At 43.2% G+C, this 21,575-nt stretch overlaps 2 long non-coding RNA genes across 9 annotated transcripts in view; one reads left to right on the top strand and one right to left on the bottom strand.

The window, feature by feature from the left end:
• LOC103691527 (uncharacterized) overlaps positions 1–21,575 on the bottom strand; it is a 621,145-nt gene that overhangs the window by 200,510 nt on the left and 399,060 nt on the right. For all 7 annotated transcript variants that reach the window (XR_010064227.1, XR_010064229.1, XR_010064226.1 and 4 more), the window contains exon 3: positions 3,580–3,703. This is a non-coding gene — a long non-coding RNA (uncharacterized LOC103691527). The remainder of the gene's footprint in view (positions 1–3,579; positions 3,704–21,575) is intronic.
• Positions 1,574–20,639, top strand: LOC120100802 (uncharacterized). Of its 2 annotated transcripts, none has more exons than XR_005500879.2 (2): positions 1,574–1,900; positions 20,461–20,639. It is a non-coding gene; the product is annotated as an uncharacterized LOC120100802 (long non-coding RNA). The 2 variants fall into 2 exon arrangements; XR_005500878.2 differs by having other exon boundaries at positions 1,574–2,090.

Below are 21,575 nucleotides of genomic sequence, written 5' to 3'. Positions count from 1 at the left end.
GGGGCATGCTTTAGTGCCAGTGTGTGTGTGTGGGGGGGGGCGATGAACTTGGTTCCTTCCTTCCATCGTGTGGATTTTGGGAATTATTGAGGTCATCGGGCACAGTGGCTTTACCTGCTGAGCTACCTTGTCAGCCCCAAGGGGGACATTTTATGAGCTATAAGGCATGCTTTAGAAAGATGATATGTGGCAATTTACACACATACAAAAACCCCTCGAAGACAAGGTTTACACTCAGTGCCATCTGTTGCCCCCTCACGTTTACTATATAAAGGCATCACTGGGCTTCATGGAGGAGCACAAACCAGACACGGATCCCACCTCATTTCCCACTATTAATATGATTTAAAATACAATGTTTTTATATACATGTGGAGGAGAAACAGGCACGATGACCACAAATGCAGCGAACTGCTACCTGACAGCAGGGGCCTTTGTGTTATTCTTTTGAATTTTCAGGATGGTAGATACTATCTTAAATAAAAGGAGTTTGAGTGTTTGCTTTGAAAACAAGTAAGTCATCTGTCTAAGGGCCTGAGGTGATGTCAGGGTCCCTCCGATTGTGGGGATGCCACCCGCATCCCTTTCGCCTCTGTACTGCTTCTGAAACCACGCTGTGACTTTAGGTGGCCCTTGGCAACTGTGTAAATACGGAGTGCTCACTTTTCCTTTGAGGTACCAGTTTTTCAGCCTGTGTCTCTTCCAGTTAGGGCATATGTAGCACACATGAGGGCACAAGCGGGAGATCGGTCGACCACCGGGTTCAGGTCTCACCTCAACAGCCGGAAGCTTTGGTCCTGCCTGACCTCTTCACCGAACTCTCACTTCACTGACTCCTCTGGCTCTCAACCGTGGGCAAGTTCAAACCTGGGCTTTCTTCTTCTTCCCTCCCTCCTACTCAATTTCCCCCTCTCCTCTCTCCCTCCTCCTCCCCCCTCCTTCTCCAACTCCTCTCCCTGCTTGTCCTCCTTCTTTCCTCCTCTTCCTCTTCCTCATTCATGCCTCCAACAGACACTTAGGTGCAGTTAGCACTCAGGACTGGTTGCTGCATGAATGCACGAGGAAGTCTAGACTGAGATGCTGGCTTCAGGGCTCTTCAGCTGGCCTCTTTGATTTGCTTCTTCCCGTGAAGGTGGCTGAGACCTTCCAGGGCCAAGGTAACCCAGAGTGCAAAACGGGATTCATGTGACACTGTATGAAGTGGCTTTCTGCTCAGAGCTGTCACAAACAAATTATGTTTTGGTAATAACACAGAGGCAGTACTTCTCAAAGGACAGCTGACTAAAACCAGGGCAGTCTCTGGTCAGCTGCATTCTTAGCCTGTGTCTCGAGCCCCACATTATGTATGTACGTTTTTAATGATGTTAGAATGAAGGGGTAAAAGACCACTACAGAGATGAGGGTGCTCCTGCCTCCTGGGAACCCCCTCAGGTTTGATAACTCTGTTTCCAACTGTCCCGTTCACACAATTATCATCAGTGAACACAGTTGCCTGCTGCAGGATCATATACAAATATTCAGATTTTTGTTTTCCTCCCCATTCTGAAGGTTATCTCTCTGGTTGCTCTGAAAATTAACTGACAACCATTTCCCATGATGCTCTGTGGGCTGTCAAGCTGTCTGTCAAGCTGTCAGCTGACCAACTGTTCCCATGGTTCTTTTAGACTTCCGTATGATAAATTGAAAGGCCCCGTTATCTGTCTGTTGTGAAGGGGAGCTGTCTGGGCTTTGATAAGATATCACTTCTCCCAGGTGAGAGGTGTCTGACAGCAGGCTGGAGCAAATCAACACCTCGGAGCTGAGCCAGGGGCAAGAAGCCGGGCGGCCACAGTTTATAGACCACACTGGATACTGTTTGCTACTTTTCTTTGTACAGAAGTTCCAGACTCATCCTTCCAAGGTGCCAGCAGTTATTTCTCTTTCTAGCTTTCAAATAACAACTGCTACTCTTTTCACCATGGAGAGAGAGCCTTAAAGCTGACAACAAAGTTTGTGAGCTTGGGTTCCCGGCACACAGGCTGCCCTCCTCCCGTCCACCAGCTCCTGTTCCCTGATGTCACACTTACCCACCTTCCAGAAGAGACACAAAGGTACATTTAATTACTGGTGTTTGGGTAGGCGCCATCAATATCACCAGGTTTAGGTTTGGCGTTTATTAGTTCACACTTTAGTGTCGTTTAGGCAATAAATGGAATTATGACATAGATTCAATACTTTTAAAGTCTTTTCGCTTCTTACGTTGCATGTATACGATGTGCATGTGGGTGAGTCAGAGGACAAGTTTGTGGAGCTGTATTTCTCCTTTAGCCTTTGCGTGAGTTGCAGGGATTGAACTTGGGTCCTTGGGCTTGCATGACAAGCACTTTACCTTGTGAGGAAAAGAAAAAAAGCCTTCGCTGTTTTAATGGTTTTGAATTATACCAGTATAGTAAAAGTTGAATTTCCACATGTGATACCCTAAGGGGGAGAGCAGACTCAGTAGACCAGTCAGGGGAGGGCTTTGAGGAGAAGGCTATCTGTGGGACATCTACCTGGAAATAGATGTATTTCAATCACAAACTTGCATTTAGAATCAGGACCTGTGGGATTCTACATTTTGTGGGAAACAGGCCAAGCTCCCGAAGTGTTGACTCTGGGTAAGAATTCCCCTCTTTCCCTCCTGCAACTCTTGACACATGCTGACTGGTTGTCACCACAAATGACTGCATGTGCCCTTTGGCAATCACTTGGGGAGACAGACTGTTGTTGTTGCTTGTGTTCTTAAGCAGGATAAAAGTATGGCAGCTGCTAACATCACCACCTTGTGTACAAACAGATTTTTGCACACACTCTCTTGTCATTAGTGCCTTGCAATCTCACAGAGCAAGGGAGAATTCCGATGACAGTCAACAGTAACTTTGTAATATGGAGTCTGAACAAAGACATTATGGCTTGCTTCCATTCATGATAATTAGCTATGCATGCAACACTCCTGAAATAAGCAAGAATAGTCCGCAGCCCTTGAGGACTGAGAATCTGTCAGGCTTGGGGACAATGACTCAAGAGAAAAGATAAAGGGGTGGTGAGATGGCTCAACTGACACAGATGCTTGACGCCACCAAGGGCCTAAGCCTGATACCCACCACCCACATGGTGGGCGTAGGGAGCCAACTTCCACAGATGAGCCTCTGACCTCCACATACACACTGTGGCACATGTGCTCTCCCTGTTACGGATTAATCAATAAAAATGCAATGAATTTTTTAAAAAGAAAGAAATTTGAACATTCTTTGGTGCCAGGCAAGGCCCTGACTCAAGAGTCACATTCACTGAGCCCTTTTGACTTGCAAATGGACAAATGTTTGATGTAAATATTTGCTTAAAGGCATAATTGTGGTCTCCATCCAGTGAGGGAGACAGATCTCTTGAGGTTCCGAATACCAGACTTTTCCTACTGGCTTCTGGCATGTTAGAGCACCCAGGCAAGTGCAAATTCTCAGTCATCCTCAGAGAGCATCTAGCTTGACCACCACATCCCTTTCCACAAAGAAATTCTTTATCATTTCCCACCTTGTGGCTAAAATCAAGAGTAAGAAATACCTTATATTCCACTGAAGTAGGTGGTGACTCGGGAAGAGGGGATGGGAATATCTGTGCAGGCTTCCGAGGACACAAGTAAGTGTCTCATGCTGTTCTTCCTCTCAAAAAAAATTCCAGTTCATTTCTAGGAAAAAAATTAATTTTACATTAATTTTCTCATAGGCTTCCTCTTTTGATAATAAACTCATTAAATTCTATTATCTCACTGGTCTAGGAAGACCAGTCAGAGAGTAAAAATGTGTCCCTGAGTTAGGTCCCAAAGGCCCAGATTTAAAAGCTGGGCCTAGTGTATGCTCTTGTAACCTGTGCTAAGGAGGCAGACGTATGTTCTGGGCCACGTAGCCTAGCCTAATCAGGGATTTCCAGGCCAATTACAAACATGGTTCCAATAAGATGACAGCTCCTAAGGTTGATGTTGGACTCCATACACAGGTGCACACATATGCACACCTACATATGCACCTATGTATGCACATATATATGCACATGTATATAAATAAATAGATACATATTTATTAGCTCACATAGCAGCAAAATAACTGTTATAAGCTGTTAAAAAAAGGTTTCAATCGCTGTGGTAGAACACCATGGACAAAAGCAACTTGGGAAGGAAAAGGTTTACTTTATATTACTGCTTTCAGGTCAAACTTCATCCTTGGGGGAAGTCAAGGCAGGAACTGAGGCAGAGGCCATGGAGGAGTGCTGCTTACCGGATTGCTCCACATGGCTTGTTACCATATTTTCCTTATTTTACCCAGAATCAACTGACCAGGGCTGACCCCGCCCACAATGGGCTACACACTACCACTTCAATCTCTAGTTAATAAATTTTATGGTGGCATTTCCTTGATTGAGAGTCCCTCTTCTCAAATGACTCTAGCTTGTGTCAAGCTGACATAAAGCCAGCCAGCACAGTTGGTATCCTGTAGGTGTGGAGTTTTCATATTAAGGATGTTTGATTCTGTGCTAAAATTTTTGCTTAGTAGTTTTAAAAGCTAAGAATAGTAATTCACACTGTTATTGAATGTATTTCTCCATGTGTGTTTGTTTTTGTCTCTCCCTGAGGAACTTGGCCCGGTGCATTTGTGACATTGGCTAATGAAGTTTGTTCTAGTCTTGATTTCTTATTATGATCTTCTAATATTAGATTGAAAAAAAATCTTGTGTATAGCCATACCATCCTGAATGATCTTGGAAGCTAAGGGAGTCAGGCTTACCTTGAATAATATTCTGCTTAAGAATATCAGGTAACTGTTGGCTTAAAAAAATCTTATAGAAAAAGTAAGAGTTATATATCATCTTTTTAAAAAAAAAATCAATGTATGTACATGAGTTTATTATTGCTGGTATTATTTCATCCATTCCCTAGAGGCAAAGATGAGTTTCAGTTTAGAAGTACAATCCAAAGGAACAAACTGTACAAAATGCTGTGTTATTCTATGACTCAGTCACATGACCAAAATATTTACACAATGCTGCTCCCAATCCGTAGTCTTCCAGACTCATGGTTTTCTAACTACGCAAATGCATTCGTACCTTCTTCCCTACGTTAATGTACTTATTGCTGTGTGCAATGGGCTGGAATTAACCAGACTGAATTACATGTATCTGTAGTCTCTTGATTTATGTGGATTTGTGGATGTTGTTAGCCTGACAATTTTTCTGATAAATCAACTAGGGAAACTGCAAAGGCTTGATTTCAGCCATTGTTGTGGAAGCAACCTGTCAACCCTGCAATTCTAGCCTCTGACTGGTGACATGTGCTCTATTGAGTGGATGCAGTTTCTTGATGTCTGTGTCTGTGTGCATGTCTGTATGTGCGTCTCTGTGTGCATGCATACATATGCACTTGTATGCTTTGCTCGGAAGCCAGAGAAAAGAGTTGAATTCCCTGGTACTGGAATTATAGGCAGTTGTAGCCATCTGATATGTGTGCTGGGAACTGAACCTGGATACCCTACAAGAATACCAAAAGCTCCTTTTTTGTTTCTTTTGAGACAGAGTCTCACCATGTAGCTCTGGCTGTCTTAGACTACTCTGTGTAGACCAGGCTGACCTTGAGCTCACAGACATCCACTTGCCTCTGCCTTCCAAGTTCTGGGATTAAAGGCGTGAACTATCTCACCCTGCTAATACCAACCACTCTTAACTGATGAGCCATCTCTCAAGCCCACAAGATTTCTTTTGTGTCAATAGTGATGATGGAGCTATCAATATTGGGATGGAGACCACAGAAGATCAGCAAGATGACAGAGAGGTTGGCCACTGAGCAAAGAAAGAGCTCACTAGACTGATTTCTGATTCAAAGCCAGTTGTATACCTTCACTCTGCCATGATCAGCAGAGGCCTCTGGCACAGCACCTTAATGACTCAGGAAGGAAGGCTGTTTGCCAGGAGGTTGGCCCCATTTAGGTAGAAATCTACTGAAAAAGCAGTACCTATCTACTCTTAACTGGACAGCCAACCTAGTGTCATGCTGTTAGTTGTGGAGGAACTCAATATCTACTCCTATGCTCTTTTTTCTTTTTTTTAGTTCCAATTGTAAGATATAATTGCCCATCTAAACATACAAAGCCCAGTACCATCCATCCCTTAAGAACATTAATAACAACCTGTAAATACACAGAGCAGAATCTTAACATCACCTGCCATGGCTTCTCACCCTCTCCCTCCTCCTGTCTCTTCCTCCTTTCTCTTTCAGTCTCCTCCTCTTCCTTCCAACTTCTCTCCCACCCATCCTTCCTTCTCCTCCAATGACAGGCCTCCTTCTATCCTGTACCCGCCCCTCACCTGTATTTTACAAATTCAATGGGGAGAAGGTTCTGGTGAAGTCACCTGAGTTCTGAGTATGTGACTAGGTAGTTGTCCTTGGGGCAGTGGAATTAGCATCAAAATACAGATAACTCCAGGGCAAACCACAACATTTCCCCCTTTTACAGTTAAAAGGCCTTTTCGCTTACATATAAATTGAGTACAATTATTACCATTCTACAATTTATAAAACACACGTCGCACTCAAACACCCAGTCCATCAATTTTGTCCATTAACTAAAGCACCTTGTCACCTATCCTAAAAGACTATAATTCTATACCTGACTTATATCCTGGCTTGAGATCATATGCCATCTGAAAAACTATCCTTTCAAATTTATTATCCTTCTCAATGCTAAATATCTTGGGTTGTTTACAAAACTACCAGTCTTCAACCACCTCAGAAATCTTAGAATGACCAAATATCTATACACATAGGAAGCCCAACACAGCTTCCAGAACTGAGAGGTTGTAGAGACAAATCTCCACCAGCACAGTCCTCTGTTAGCAACACGTGAGCAAAAGTCTTCAGCCTTCTGGCCGCAAATCAACTGACAGACTCTTGAAATGCAGATTTTTGAAGGGCTGATCACCCAGTCTTGGGAGATCTTATCAGTCAACTATTCTGCATAATTTGTCCTTTTCTGGACAGTATAGTTTGCAGATGAAACAGGCAGTTTTGTCCAGTAGCTGTCTAGCCACAAAGTATTGCCTCACCTGGAGGTGAGATGTTTAAATTCTTCATTGAATCCACAAAAGGAGACCTGTTAGGAGCAGATATGTCCCAACAAAAGATAAATAACTTTAAATCTCAAATTTTGTGGATTTCTGATGTTTGTGAAAACCATCTATATAAAACAATCTGGACTGTTGTCTTTATAGTTATCTTGCAAGTACTCTCACAAAGTCAGAGCCATGAATTTGCTATTTGGCCCTTTACTCACATGTGTAATCAACTCAGAAGTTTGTAATGACATCAGTAGAAGGACTGGCTTTAAACCTTGTACTTTTAAACTTTTTTGACAAATAAATTCTATACCAAACCAAAGTTACCAAAGTTATTTTAGCTTAGTTACCAAATGAGATTGTAACTGTACAACTCAATCTAGCTAATTCCCCCCTGTTAAATTACAATCATTTCTAAATTCCTCATAAAAAACAACTTTAGAATAACCACTTTCAGTCCCCCCCCACCCCCAAAGTCCAGGGAATTGGGGCAACGACTACTCCATAACTTCTTCAAGCTATACATGGGCGTTGAGATATCCTTGGGGGTAGGGGGTAGGAAGAATGAAGCAAATGCTGTAGTCGGATGTGTCCTGACTGAACCCAGCTGAAAGTCCTTGAGACCAGGAATCCAAGTAGGCACACTCTGTAAAATACAACTCTCAAGACAAAAGTTTAGAATCAAGATATCTTTTGTTTGATTCTCCTGAATCAATTTTTCAGGTGGTCTACCTCTATGAAATCTGATCAGTATGACTCTGTGAGGTTCCAGAGCCTATCACACTTTTTAAAAACACAAAGACAAAATCTTTCTCCCAAAATACTGTGTTCCTTAGTCTGTAACTAGAAAAGCTTGTATCTTGCACTCTCTGCCAGAGTAATAATTAACCATAAACTCAAAGTCACACCCATTATGAAGATTAAACAATTTTTTTAAAAAGGAACTAAGCTAAACAATGAGCCTGATGGGTTTTTGTACTCTGTGATATCAGGAATGAACCCAAAATTCTTGTTAAAAGAATCTGAGCTTCCTGTTGTGGTAAATATCAAAAGTAACCGCAAACCCTTGCTAGCCGGCATCAATGAGCCACATGGCCTTTAGCGGGGTAATTCATAAAACAAACTAAACACCTTTTATCAATTCTAATACCAATAAGCAACATATCAAACCAGGACTTTAGCCCAAAATATATCCATCTGTTAAGCTCTCTACCCGGAGCCACAGATTTTTTTTTAACTTTAATAACTTATAAATACTTTCTATCAATTCCAATATCAATAAGCAACTTAAAATCAGGACTTTCGGCCAAATTATATCCATCTGTTAAGCTCTCTACCTGGAGCCACAGATTTTTATTTAACCCTAATAACTTCTATAATATATGTCTGCATTCATTCTCCCTGGTGTTACAGACTTTATCACAACTCTCTACTTGGAGTTAGTGACTAATTTTTCCATATTTAAGTTCTGAACTGTGGGTGAAAATCTCCACCTGATTCAGGCAATCTCTTTACTTTCTTCTTTCTAAAAACAAACTTAATCACCTTTTAATAATATCTGTCATTAAGAAGTATCTTCTCTAACCAGGATTTCAATCCAAAATTCCTGTGGAGCCCATGTTAGAAGGAATATGAGTATCCTGAAAGACTTTCTAAACACCTTTCTTTAAAAAGCAGCTTTTAATCTCTTTCTCTCTGAGCTGCCATTACTTATCACACAGCAGGGGACCTATAGCCTGCCAGCCCAGGCTGCTTCCCTGTTTCTTCGTTAAATTCCCATGCTTGAGATATCACATGACTTAACATGGTGCTGGCCTCCTCTTACTTAGAAAATAAAAACTTTCTCTCAACTCTTAGTATTACTAGTGGATTCTTGCCCGTCACGTTGGTGCGCCATCTGTAAATACACAAAGCAGAATCTTAACGTCACCTGCCATGGCTTCTCGCCTTCTCCCTCCTCCTGGCTCTTCCCTACCCCTCTGTTCTTACCTGTGGACTAGACAGTCATCCACCTGCTACGACAACAAGCAAGCACCCTTACATGCACATGTGAGGAACCTGTGGTGCAATGGATTGCAAAGAATGCCAACGGAAGTTTCTCCTGGCATTGTCTTAGAAGGCTTCAAGCTTCTCTCCTGGAGCACTTTACTTGACAGTAAGCAATTGTTTCAAGCGTTTGATGTCTAAAACATCTCGAAGATGGTACAAGGAGAAAGCCAACTTGCCAAGTCTGCAAAATGCCTGGTGGACACTGACTGATTCCGTTTGCATCTACCCAAGTTAAGTAATGTGTGTGGGCAAGAGGAAGAAGGCTGCGGTGTGTGGGCGGGTGAAGAAGGCTGCGGTGTGTGGGCGGGTGAAGAAGGCTGTAGTGTGTGGGCGGGATGAAGAAGGCTGCAGTGTGTGGGCGGAGTGAAGAAGGCTGTAGTGTGTGGGCGGGGTGAAGAAGGATGCAGTGTGTGGGCGGGATGAAGAAGGCTGTAGTGTGTGGGCGGGGTGAAGAAGGCTGCAGTGTGTGGGCGGGGTGAAGAAGGCTGCAGTGTGTGGGCGGGGTGAAGAAGGCTGCAGTGTGTGGGCAAGGGGAAGAAGGCTGCAGTGTGTGGGCAAGGGGAAGAAGGCTGCAGTGTGTGGGCGGGATGAAGAAGGCTGCGGTGTGTGGGCGGGGTGAAGAAGGCTGCAGTGTGTGGGCGGGGTGAAGAAGGCTGCAGTGTGTGGGCGGGGTGAAGAAGGCTGTAGTGTGTGGGCGGGGTGAAGAAGGCTGCGGTGTGTGGGCGGGATGAAGAAGGCTGTAGTGTGTGGGCGGGATGAAGAAGGCTGTAGTGTGTGGGCGGAGTGAAGAAGGCTGTAGTGTGTGGGCGGAGTGAAGAAGGCTGTACTGTGTGGGCGGGATGAAGAAGGCTGTAGTGTGTGGGCGGGGTGAAGAAGGCTGTAGTGTCAGTGTGAGCTGAACTGGTCTCCTTTGGCTCAGGTGCTTATCTATCCAAAATGCTGTCCTAGACCTGAAAGGAAATACTGCGATGTTTTAATAAAATTAACTTTCTAAGGGCTGGGGAGATGGCTTAGTGGTGAAGACTACTAGCTACTCTCCCAGCACCATTTCTAGCACCCAAACGGTGGCTCACAACCTTCTGAAACCCAGTTGCAAGGAGTCCAGTAGCTTACACAGGCAGTGTATGCACATGGTACATGGACACACTTGCAGGCAAAACATAATACAAATAAAACAATACATAAAATATAACTTTAGAAGTTACAAACCTAGACTAAAATAGCATGTATTTTTACTGCCCTCCTTTTTTTCTGACACAGTGTCTCCTGTAGCCCAGGTTGGTCTCGAATTCAATATGTGTAGCAAAGTATATCCTTGAGTTATTGATCTTTCTGCCTCCACATCCCAACTGCTGGAATGACTTGGCCTCTCCAGGCTCTGTTTTATGCAGTGCTTGTGATCAAACCCAGGCTTCATGTGTGCTAAAAAAGCACTCTACCCAATGAGCTGTATCTCCAGTCCTAATATTAAATTTAATTTATACACTAGAATTGATGAGTGCTATTTAATGGAAATTGCTTAGCAATTTCTTACTTGTCTCTAAATATTCAGACAGTCTAACACTTCTACAGGACAAACTCCACAGCTGATGTTCTCCTTGGCAAATGCCTGAGCTCTCCTCTCTGCTTGAGACATTAGCAAAATGCCATTTAAATGAAGGTGAAGTTGAAGACGCTGGTCACCACTTACAAGAAAGAAACAGGGGTCTTCCATGTCAATTCTATTTCCAAAACTCAAAATCATAGCCAGGAAGCCTTCTACACAAGCAACTTTTAGACCTGGAAGGGGGCATCTAATTCTTTTGATGCATCAAACCAGGGAAACAGGTCTCCTGTTTAAAATTTCCTTTATTACTCCACCATAGTCATATCTTCCTGCAGCTTGAATTACCCTCTTTTTCTCAGACTGCTAAGGCAGTGAAAAGATGTTTGTTCTGCTAATTAACTTTATTACCCTGATAACTCCCTGCAGCCTCTGAGGAAAACAATTACCGGTAGCCCCCTCCCCCCATTTTTTGCCAGTAGGGGTAAGAAAAAAAAAAGAAAGAAAAAAAAAAGGACAAAAAAGACTATTAATTAGAATGGAGGCCCAGGTCCCTGCCACGTTCCCAGGCCCTCGAGCAGGATAGCATTACATTGTCAGTAGTAATTTAGCTCTCATCTGTCTGCTCTAATTATTGTCACATTCATCAAATTCATCAACAGAAGTGCTCTCAGAAGGATTGCATATTTGCTGTTAATACAGCATAAACTGGTGTTACCCATCACCACATTTGTGATTGTGAGAGGGACACAACTTATTCATCCCTAATTAGAGCAAGCTGGGTAATTAATTATGCATTCCGCCTTATTACTTCTGAGTTCCCAGATATTGTTTGTCTAAAAAGGGGGGGAGAAAGCAGGAGAGAGAAGCCTGAAAAAAAATGCAAAAAAAAAAAAAAGAGAGAGAGAAAAGGGGGGAAAGGGTGATGTGTTTTGTCACATGTGGTGCGCCATAATTCCCACCTGACAAAATAGCCGATTCAGCGGGAAATTGCGAGTTGTCAGCAGGAGAATAAACTGCTGACGTCTCTGATTAGCGATCAGCACCTGTCACAGGTGCTGTACGGGACTGTAAACTTGGTTTGATTAACAGTCACTGGACGAATAAATATTAGTGACAGTCATCGGAGAGCAAGTTTGCTTGTTTTCTTCCTCGTTAACAAATCGCACGCGTTAAAGTTATTGATATTTCTGTCTGAGGCACAGTGTTTTTTTTTTTTTTTTTTTTTTTTTAAATCTGCCAACACTGGCAGGGAGTTCTAATGGGTTGTGTTTATTTCTGTTCTCTTATTTTATTTCAGAGGTGACATTGTATTTTGACAGGATGACCTGGAGGGGTTTAAACCCACCAGGTGTGAGAGAAAAAGGAAAAAGAAAAAAAAAAAAACAAACCACAACAAAACAAATAAGAACAATAAGAAAACAACCCACACTTGGCTTAATTGTCTCTCACCTGCTAGCAGTGTGTGTGTGTGTGTGTGTGTGTGTGTGTGTGTGTGTGTGTGTGTGTGTGTGTGTGTAGATATGCATGTATGTGCCTACGTTCATTACACCCACTTACACATATATACAATAATTACAAAGGAAGTTCATTTAAAATAAGGCACAGGTTAAACTAATGTAGACAGTGTGGTAACCACCTCATTTTTAAATGTTTAAGTTTATTTTGGAAATATCAGCAGTGAGAGTCCAGAGTTGAAAGGACCATTCTCTTCAGCTAGGCATACAAAGCTTTTGTCAGCCTGTGTGTTTTCTGGGAGTTATCCAGGATGGGCAGGAGGGGGCTAACCTGGTTCAGTGACTATTGCCCAAGAGCCAAGCTGTACAAGTTGGCAAGCAGAGGGTGAGTGATGGAAGGAACACATTTTGTCTTAAAATAGTGTGTCATGTGTGTGATATTAGGGCCTCATATAGCCCAGACTAGCCTTAAACTCACTATGTAGCCGGGATGACCTTGGCCTCCCGTTCCTCCAGCCTGTACCTTCCAGGTGCTGGGGTTAGATGCATGTGCCACTTGGCCCAGTTTATGTGGTGTGGGCATGGAGCCTAAATCTCTGTGTATGTGATTAACTGAGCTCTGCCCCCGGTCTTTCTGTTTAGATTGTAGTAATAACAGAAGACACTGCCTTCACTGTGGTAGCTTTTCATGTTTGTAGAACATGTTTCTAGGGAAGTTAAGACTGGGATCCTGAAGACCTCCACGTGAGCCTGTCTACCCTTTTTGATCTGCAAAAGCTTTTGCTTTCTTCTGGGTGAGTGGGGACATTGTCAACATACACCATGTGGAAACAAGACAGGGGGCTCCCTCGACCGTACCTGCCACAGGCAGTGCCAAGTATCGACTTAGTCAAATGTACCTAATATTCAGGTTGCCTCAGGTTTCTGTTTCACATGGAGGCTTACCAACTGCTTGCCCTTTTCCTTCCTCAGAGTACAACCCGAAACAAAAATTAAAGCGACATTATGTCCATTTATCCCTGCATGAAAAAATATCAAGAAGAGAGACCTCACAGTAGTGACACCCCAAGGAGCCACCGGGAGGCTTCTGGAAAGTTGTGGGTGACAGTCAAGATGTGCTGAAAGAAATGTTTAGTGCCCTCATATATATGGATGGAACTGACGTACCAAATGACAGGAACAAAACACAGCACAAGGCAAGCTCATCCTGCCCATTTAGCATGTATTTAGTATGTACATACATGTTAACCACCTAAGGAAAAGCCTGGTGCCCCACAGTTTTCACACCAGTGTTAAGAAGACTGTTAGGCTTGATGTCTGGGCCTGCAACCCAGCTACTTGGAAGGCTGAGGCAAGAGGATTACAACAAGGCCAGCATGAGCAAGTTCTCTTAGTGAGACCTTGTTGAAAAATAAAGGTTAGATAGATAGATAGATAGATAGATAGATAGATAGATAGATAGATAGACAGACAGACAGGAAGGCAGACAGACAGACAGATAGGCAGACACATAGGTGGATGGATAAATGGATGACTAGATGGACAGATATTTAGACAGACAGACAGATGGATGGATAGATAGATGGATGGATAAATGGATGACTAGATGGACAGATGTTTAGACAGACAGACAGACAGATGGATGAATAGATAGAAAATAGATAATAGGTAGATGAATGGATGGACGGATAGATAGATAAATGGATAGATGGATGGATAGATGGATGAATAGATAGAAAATAGGTAATAGGTAAATGGATAGATGGATGGATACATGGATGGATGGATGGATGGAAGAATGGGTGGATGGATGGATAGATGGATGGATGGATAGATGGATAGATGGATGGATGGATGGATGGATGGATGGATGGATGGATGGATAGATGAAATGAGGAGTAGAGATAAAGCAGTTCAGTCTCAGTAGGTCATATATAGGAAGTAGTAAAGCTAACGTTCCTTGGGGTTTAGAAAATATGTGTGTGATGATTAGTCTTATGTCAAATTGACACACAACTCAAGTTTTCTGAAAGGAGGGAACCTTAATTAAGAAACTGCCTCGTAAGACCCAACTGTAACACATTTTCTTTTTTTTTTTTTTTTCTTTTTTTTTTTTTTTTTCGGAGCTGGGGACCGAACCCAGGGCCTTGCGCTTGTTAGGCAAGCACTCTACCACTGAGCTAAATCCCCAACCCCACACATTTTCTTAATTAGTGATTGTAGACAAGAGCCCAGGCCATTGTGGATGGGGCCATCCTTGGTCCCGGGTTCTGTGAGAAAGCAGGCTGAACAAGCTATGGAAAGCAAGCCAGGAAGAAGCATCCCTCCATGGCCTCCACATTGGCTCTTGCCTCCAGGATCCTTTCCTGTTTTGAGATTCTGTCCTGACTCCTTCAATGGTTAACAGTGCTGTGGAAATGTAAGCTGAATAAACCCTTCCATCCCCCACTTGCTTTTGGGTCATGGTGTGTCTAATCACAGTAATAGAAGCCCTAACTAGGCCAATATGCCTGCTGGATCATCTTCAATTCATAATATATAGCATATAGGCATATATGGCATGTAAATATTTCATAGCTGACTGGTGTCTGGTTTCTTTCTGTGTTATTTGTGGCTTATGAGTTATTATAGCAAAAAATACATGTCCAACAAAACCAGAAATATTTACTATTTGATCATTTTTATTTACTTTATTTTTTTTATTCGATCCTTTTTAGAACATGTTCATCTCTATTGAAGAGTAGTATTGTTCAAAGTTTGGGACCACCCGGGTCAGGCATCCAAGTCCCCTAAGGTCTTCTTGACACACTTTCAGACTTAGTGTGTTATTCTGCATTCCTTACTGGCTGCCCAAGGACCACTGTGGCGCAACAGAGGCTTGGACCACCACTCTTACCATTGAGTCTTGGGTCTGCCTGTTCAAGGGCAGGTCTTTCAGAAATGGATGCATTTCAGCTAAGCGTATAAGACAGGGTAGGAGTCTAGAGTGTGTGATTCCTGCCCACGTGGCACTGGGATGCTGTAGGTGAGCAGTTTATTTCTAAGAATGAGAAGGAAAGGAGATCATTGGATATTTAAACCATTCAAAGTCTTTATTTAAGCTGATACAGATGTGTTACCTTATTTCACTGGCATTCAACTGTGATGTTTTAAAATTTTGATAATCATTTGTAACTCTGTGTGTGTGTGTGTGTGTGTGTGTGTGTGTGTGTGTTTTGTACTTCAGGCATCTGTGGAGGCCAGAGGCTGACATTAGAATGTCTTCCTCAATCACTGTGTACCTCTGTCTCTCTGTCTCTGTCTGTCTCCTTTTGTGTCTGTGTCTGTCTGTGTCTGTCTGTGTCTGTCTGTCTGTCTGTCTGTCTGTCTCTGTCTCTCTCTCTGTCTCTCTCTCTGTCTCTCTCTGTCTCTCTCTGTCTCTCTCTGTCTCTGTCTCTGTCTCTGTCTCTGTCTCTGTCTCTCTCTCTCTCTCTCTCTCTGTCAGCAGGGTCTCTTTCCATCACTGAACCTTACCATTTTAGCAAGGTTGGCCGGCCAGTGCCATGTCCCTCACCTAGGAACTGACTTCCTCTTCTTTTCTCTATAGTGCTGAGTTTACGGACATATGCCACAGGCCTGGCTCTGCTGTGAGCACTGATGACCCACACCGTAAGCTCTCCTGCTTATGGAACAAGCAATTCCTTAACACCCAGCCTCTATTAAAGGTTTATAAACAACTAGAAGAGAGGAGTTGGAAGCTTCTGGACATAGAGAGTGATGGATGTTAAAATGCTAATTATCGAGGCTCATCATGATGAATTAGAGTATATATAGGATTGTCACACCATGTCCCATAAATATACATGGTCATTATGTCACAAGTAAGGTAAATAACAAAATAGATAAAAGCAAGTGTGAGAACAAGATGACTAGATGAAAAACTGCACCAAGATTTATTCTTAACCATTTGGGTAAAGTACAAAAAGAAATGGCCAGCATGAAGGAGGGTTTCACATGGACCCTTGGAAACAGTCCTGGGGAGACCAGGGCTACTCAGAAGAGGACATGGCAAGACCGTGCGCCAAAGCCTCTGTGTGGTTGTCACAGGAAGACTTAGAAAGGGCAGGGGAGCTGGCCTAGTAGACTAGTTGGGGACTACAGTGGGCACAAGGGCTCATGTTTGCTTGTCCCTATGTGAAGCTCAGCCCAGGTTCTGTGGTGCGACTGTAAAAACCGGATAAAGAAGGACTTGGACTTATGAGCTTGAGTTGTTTGGTTTGTGTGTGAGAGCTAGTCTCCTGGGCAAGAAGTTTGCTGTCCCCTGGATTCAGCATTCAGAGCAAAAGTTCTCTGGGGGTCAAAGCATCAGACAAAATGTGGATTTCTCTGTTCCCTAGATAGTTATGGGGTAGCACTGCCCAAACACAGGTCTTTCATTACCTGTATTCTGTTTTTTTTTCTTTTTTTGTTGTTGTTGTTGGGTTTTTTGTTTGTTTGTTTGTTTTGCATGGTCAGTCTCTCTTCAGAGTTATAGTCTTCCTCAGATGTGACCAGTCTCTAGAGTTATAGTCTACCTCAGATGTGACCAGTCTCCAGCATTTTGCTTTTCCTCAGATGTGACTGGTATCTAGAGTTATACCCTTTCTCAGATGTCACCAGTCTCCCTTCAGAGTTACACTCTTCCTCAGATCTGCTCATCCTTTTGTTCTTCCTGTTTTTACTTGTTAAGGCAGGAGCATGCTGTGCTGTCCTGGCTGGGACCATGTGACCATTCTGCTCAGGCCTTCTGAGGATCAGGGACTGCAGATACCGAACCTCCTCATTCTTCTTCACACAGTGACTCCAGCTCTGGGGCAACACTCATTCCTGTGATAGGATACCACACTTCCCATATGGGTCATTCCAATATGGTAATGAGGAGGAGGTACTGTGTGAGAGAGGGCTGGTCCAGTGACCTAATAAGAGTTACTGTGTCACCATTACCAAATTAGCTTCTTCATCAATCAAAAGAGACCAGGAAGTTTGGAGTTATAGTTTCCAGACCCCCATGCCTTTGAAACTGACTGGCCTGAGACACTTTTGTTAGTCACAATAGAGCATGGCTCACTTACTAACGCTACATCTTAGCAGAGTGTAGAGGCCTTAATCTCCCGTTCTTGCTATTCCTGATGCTTGTTTATAACTCTTTAATTGATTTTCTTCACTAAAAGAATAAAATGGGAGACCTGGGAAGGCGGATCAGTCTGTAAAGTGGGCCTGAGTCTGGATCTACATGAATGACCTAGCATCTACATGAAAAGATCTGGCCATGCTGATATACCATTACACAGTGCTGGGGACATGGAGCCAGGAGGGTCGTGGGGATTCATTGGTAAGCAAGTCTAGTTGAATCGGTGAGCTCCAGGACAATAAAAGACAAAACAACCAAACAAAACACAACCAAACAAGATGGCTGAGAAAGCATTCAAGAATTCAAGTTTGTCTTCTGGTATCCCCACACATGTGCACCACATAGACACATAGACATGTGCTTGAAAAACACACCACACCACCGCACTCCCCACCCCCACACACGCATGCACACACATGCCCTGTAAATTCTTTGAGGCAGATCTTACTAATTCTTTAGTCTTAAATGCCTCAGCATTTTATGTTAAAGGACAATACAAGAAACATAAGACCTAGGTAAAGCTGAATTAGGGTGTGAGCTCCTTCAAGTAAAGAGTTTTGGAGAGCAGAATTCAGGTGAGTCCTAAGGGTGAACCTTGTCCAACAGTGAGGTTACTGACAACTCGGTTGGTTGACATGTGACAGATTCTGTAAGGTTATAAAATCATTCTCTTTCTCTGAAAACCTTGAAAGAGTCCTGGACTTTAAAATTACCCAATAATTTCATTATACTTCTAGTGATTAAAGTGATATCTGATTATTCTACAATTAGGTTTTACTAACTAATTAACAACAGTTGAACATTGAGATTGGAGTCTTTGGACCCAGGCAGGACCATGCACACTTAGGATCGCAGGATCATGAACTGAAAATCAGTGAAGTCCAGCCTGGGCTACATAGTGAAACCCTGCCTAAGAAACTCAGCAGAGTTGAGTGTATTATTAATTTGTCTGGAAGAAGATGACCTATCTAGAGTATTGTTAGGGCTAAGGCCACTTGAGTCTTCTAATATATTTCTGTTTTTATATGATGCTTATTTTTTTTTTTTAGCAGAAATCTAAAATGTTGCAGTGGATGGGGAGGTGGGGTGGGCAAGCACAGGACTAATGCCAAAAGATGCAAAATAAATAAATAAATAAATAAATAAATAAATAAATAAAGCCATGAAAACGCTTGGCCCAGAACTAATAGCGTACCAAAACACACACACAGTTGTTGGACTCCTGAGCAGAGATACATCGATGCCTGTATAGGCATCAGTGCTGCTGGTCAACAAGCCTGGAGTCAGGCCAGCCCCATCCTGATGCCACTGCCAAGGATGAGCCATTTGGCATCCTATCCCCTGGCTGTCAACCTCCTCTCCTTCTCTCTGGCATGAGTTTCTACAGGGGCTGCGCAAATAAATTAAGACTCTGAGGAGTTCTGGATGAACACGGTGCGACACTGCAGAGCACCACACCGTGGGAGCTCTTCCTGTGTCTCCTCTCTTCTCTAAGTTTCATAGAACTCTTATGCCTTTGCAATTCCCACAGAGAAATACAATCCCATAGGAAATTAAGAGTGCTGGAATTTGATCTCTGCAAGAAGCCAGCCCTCTTCAAACCCAGATATGTCTTAGATGTTTCTCTCTCTCTCTCTCTCTCTCTCTCTCTCTCTCAATCTCTCTCTCCCTCTGTGTGTGCGTGTGTGTGTGTGTCTGTACACGTGTGCCCAGATGCACATGTATGGACATGTGTGTATACACATGTGTCCAGGTATACGTCCTTGGTCCAAGGTCCTTGGGGACCTTGGGTATCATTCTTCAGGCACAATCTACCTTGTCTTATAAGAGGTTCTTACACTAGAATGGGGAGTGGGGATCACAGGTTAGGCTAGAGTGGCTGGCCAGTAAGCCTCAAGGATGTATGCTTGTGTCTACTTCGTCAGTGCCAGGATCTTCAAGTGCTGCATTCCACATCCAACTGTTTTTTTTTGAATGTGGATTCCAGACCATTGTAAAGCTTGCTGCATGCATGAAGCCCTTAACAAGAGCATAGTTCTGTGATTCACTCAACAATGGCAGACCCAAGAACAGTACAGGAAGATACTTCCACGAAAACCTCATACTTTATTTTGTACAACACATAGTATTTTGAAGTTCAAATTAATATCACAGCAGAACATTAAAGTGCCATGGCATATAAAGAAAAGTAGGTGAAAGGGGACAGGCTGCCCTTGCTCCTCTTGACTCTTCGAGCTAATTCTGAGCAACTGTAATGTCAGAACTTGAGGGGAATTGTTGGCGTACTCCAGAATGTTTTTCCACCTTGCCCACAGGACACAGTCAGATCCTGGGGTTACCTTGTCAGGCCCACTCACAAAGTAGATGATCTTCTACACAACAATTGAGCTTTACCCTGTAAGTCTTTAGGGAGGGCCCCAGGTTACAGCTATGTAGCAAAGCAACAACTGTTCTCACATATCTGAGCATCACTGACTCTGACAAACCATCCCCAGAGACACAGGATAAATGGACCACATGTTTATTGCCAAGCTCAGAAAAGATGACCGTTCTAACATGTGGACGATCCACCAGGCAGCCTCACTTGCACAGTTGCGCTGCTTAAAGCCTCACAATGAGTCACACCCCCATGACCAGGCATAACTTATGTGACTGACACATGGAAGATACAGCTTATTCACAGCCAAGCATGTGGCTGAGTATGTTGCAGAAAATAACAAGGACTACTTGGTCATGAGAGCCATGTTTAACTATTTGTTTTCCAAAATATATATTAATATCACAAGAAATTCTTCCAATTTCTCAAAAAAAATTGTTGCCAACTACTCTGAAGTGCTGTATCCATGGTTTGAGCCCTTCCTAGCACATGACATGCTCTGGCATGAGAGAATGGCTATAGAAACACACACGTGATGTGGTATTGGCTTATACTTACTTTGTGATCTCCTAACTCACCAGTCTAAATTAAGCTTCTTGGTGTGGTCTTCTGGGATCTACCTGACCCCTCACTGTAGAAGATCGGTTTAGCGTTGTCTACATAATTCTCAGTGTTATCATCTCAAGAATGACACTCTGAGACATAGTATCTCCTTTCTGTCTGAACTAAGGGCCAAGTTAATTTGTTCCCTTTTTACTGACTGTGGTAGGAGGAGCAGCTTCATGGACCTGCAAGATGGCTTGGCAGATCGAATCGTGACAACTGACTTCCATCCCCTGAGCTCACACGGAGAAAGACACTCCCTCCAGGGCTGCTCCATAACCTCTGTGTGTAGGCCACGACATGTGCACCCTCATAAATAAACAGATGTAAAATTTTGAAACAAAAGAGTGGCTTCAACCTGGGTTCCTGTTTCCCTTGCTCTTCGTGTCTGTCTTTGAACAGCAGCTCTACCCTTCCCCTTTCCTGACCCATCTACAAGCCTCAAACCCATAGAAACATCAGTAGCTCTGAACAGCAGCCACAGGGATGCCTGGTCCTTCCTCACTGAACGACCACTCCAAAATGCCGGGACTGAATACTGTTATCCCAGATGAGATGCTTTATGGTAGATGTCACGTCACAGATTGCCCAGTAACGTTCGTTCACACATTTGATGCTTCTGTGGGATGATGACGCTGACATGTGTGATCTGATTCTTTAAGCACCAGTTTTGGGGCATGCTAATCAGTCTTTTCCTTTTTCCTTTTTTTCCTTTTCCTAGGCATTTAGCATGTGTTCTAGAGGTATTTTTCTATGTTTGTGATCTATGTACAGTATTGTTGAAGTTTGAGCCGTACAGCTGCCATTTTAAGGATAAAGGAAATAAGGGTTCATGTAGTGAGGTCTCGGGGCTAAGGTGATGTGGGAACAATCTGCACCTGGCTTTTGAAGTCCAGAACCCATACTCTGTCTTTCTGTCTTTCTGTCTCTGTCTGTCTCTGTCTGCCTCTCTCTCTCTCTCTCTCTCTCTCTCTCTCTCTCTCTCTCTCTTTCTCTCTCTCTCTCTCTCTCTCTCTGTGTGTGTGTGTGTGTGTGTGTGTGTTATGTGTGTTATGAGTGTAGAGGGGTTGCATGTTTGTGCTGGTACATGTACGGATCATGGATCACAGGTTGACTTAGGGTGTCTTCTATCATTCTCCATCTTTTTTTAAAAAGATTTAATGATATTTACTTAGTGTGTGTGTGTGTGTGTGTGTGTGTGTGTGTGTGTGTGTGACGATGATACACATGTAGAAGTCAGAAGGCAACTCTCTTCTTCTCTGAGCATGTGGGACCTCTGAG

The sequence above is a fragment of the Rattus norvegicus genome, chromosome 2 (assembly GCF_036323735.1).
Source record: "Rattus norvegicus strain BN/NHsdMcwi chromosome 2, GRCr8, whole genome shotgun sequence".
Classification (NCBI taxonomy): Eukaryota; Metazoa; Chordata; class Mammalia; order Rodentia; family Muridae; genus Rattus; species Rattus norvegicus.
The sequence above is the reverse complement of the archived record's forward strand: the minus strand, read 5'-3'. Positions and strand labels throughout refer to the sequence as shown.